The 1923-nt window shown below is 32.5% G+C and overlaps 1 non-coding gene across 1 annotated transcript; it reads right to left on the bottom strand.

Moving 5' to 3' along the window:
* Positions 1-1382: 1382 nt before the first annotated feature.
* Positions 1383-1489, bottom strand: LOC111813533. Its single transcript, XR_002818763.1, has one exon. It is a non-coding gene; the product is annotated as a U6 spliceosomal RNA (small nuclear RNA).
* Positions 1490-1923: the final 434 nt, after the last annotated feature.

Raw genomic sequence — 1923 nt, 5'->3', positions numbered from 1 at the left:
TTAGTTTTGTCAGAGAAGGGTATTCTATGGTCATTTATATATTGTAGGTGCATGAATTCAGCAAAATATTCCAATATAGTCCAGTAGTCCATAATAGTAGTGGGTTATCTGCATGACTGGCAATGTCAGAAGTTGTTGACTTGAGCCTTTTACAGCTCAGTGTTGTAATATGACTTTACTTTTTATACTTCATTTTTATACTTTTCTGCTGGATTGTTAAAACCAAGATAAAACCAGAGCTATATAACAAGAAATGTAACTTCTGTACCTGACAAAGTTAGTCAAATCCCCTTAGGATTTACCCTGAAACCCTGTATCGTACTTTGTAGATCCTTTGTCAGTGTCAGTCATGTGGATGAGTCACAGCCATTGCTTGACTAGTTTGCTCTCTGTGAAAGCCTGAGAGAATGTTTTCTCTCAGGTGACTCACCTTAGGCACACTCTACATCATCCATCACTTTCCTCTGTAGCCTGATAATCTCCTTAATTAGTAGATTTAGGACACAACTGAGTTATAGGATGTTTCAATACAGGTTCTCCTATGTCCTGAGTCCTCACTGACCTTCAAAGGCTAGGGCCAAAATGTTGGCTGTAAGACTCCAATAAAATAATAGTTGTGGATTTCAACACCCAACTTCCACTATTGGATATATCACCCACCCCTAAAGGAATTAAAACCATACTACAGACCAAATAGGTCTAACAAATATTAATAAAGCACAAAATATATATTCTTCTCCTCAGTATGTGGCATATTCTCCAGCATAAACAATATAATCTTTCACAAAGCAAGGCTCATTTTAAATGTCAGAATAACATATATCTTTTGTAATTGTAGTGGAAAAAATCAATAAAAGCAGCTATGAGAATTGCACAAGTACATGTATAAATGTGCTCCAGAATAAATAATGAACCGGTGAGGAAATTAAAAGATAAATCAATGAGAAAAAGAGTGAAAATGCAACATACCAAAACCTCTAGAATACTGTAAAAACAATACTGGGAGAGTTTACAGCAATAAGAATCTACATGTTAAAACATAGATGTGTTTTATCCTGACAAGCACTTCAAAGAACTACACACACCAGAAGAACAAAATTGAGATAATATAAATATGTTTATGTTTTATGTAATTTATATATTTTTAAATTTTTTAATTAATTATAATGAGAAAATAAAATAGCACTGAACGTTTCAAAACAGATTGGTAGGAAAATTACAATAATCAATACATTGCATATTGTTTTCTTCATAGTAGTTATTCAGAGGACAAGACACAGACATGATATTTTTTTCTAAACATTATTAGTATAAACCTTTGTTCTCATTGAATGAAGACAAATTAGCTGTATATCTATCCTAGCTATTTTGCATATACATATAAAAATATGGAATGCTTCATGAATTTGTGTGTTATCCTTGCACAGGGGCAGTGCTAATCTTCTCTGTATCATTCCAATTTTAGTATATGTGCCGCTGAAGCAAGTACTATTTATTCAGATGGAAAAATAATACACGTTAGTGAAGAAAACCAACAATTGGCTTCCTGAAAAACTAAGGAAAATCAACAAATGTTTTTATTTTTTTTCATTTTTTCCCCATAATTTTATTGATAAACAAATAGCAATGAGACAGTTTCAAATCAAATTGGTAGGGCAGTTTCAATAATTAACACATTGCATACATTCCTCCTAGTGGTTAATTGCTGTGCAAGATGCAGACATGATATCCTATTCACAAACACCATTAGAAGAAATCACTCTATTCATTAAGAGAATGTAACTATATATCTATCCTAACCACTTTGAATACACAGATACAAAATGGACATCCATCTGTATACCCTTTTTTGGTTAAGTACTGTTATTTGAATATTATAGGTCTGTTAACTCAGCAAAATATTCTAAAAGAGTCCAGTAGCCC

This window comes from Octodon degus, unplaced genomic scaffold (assembly GCF_000260255.1).
Source record: "Octodon degus isolate 3935 unplaced genomic scaffold, OctDeg1.0 scaffold00196, whole genome shotgun sequence".
NCBI lineage: Eukaryota > Metazoa > Chordata > Mammalia > Rodentia > Octodontidae > Octodon > Octodon degus.
This window is presented reverse-complemented; position numbering and strand designations above follow the sequence as displayed.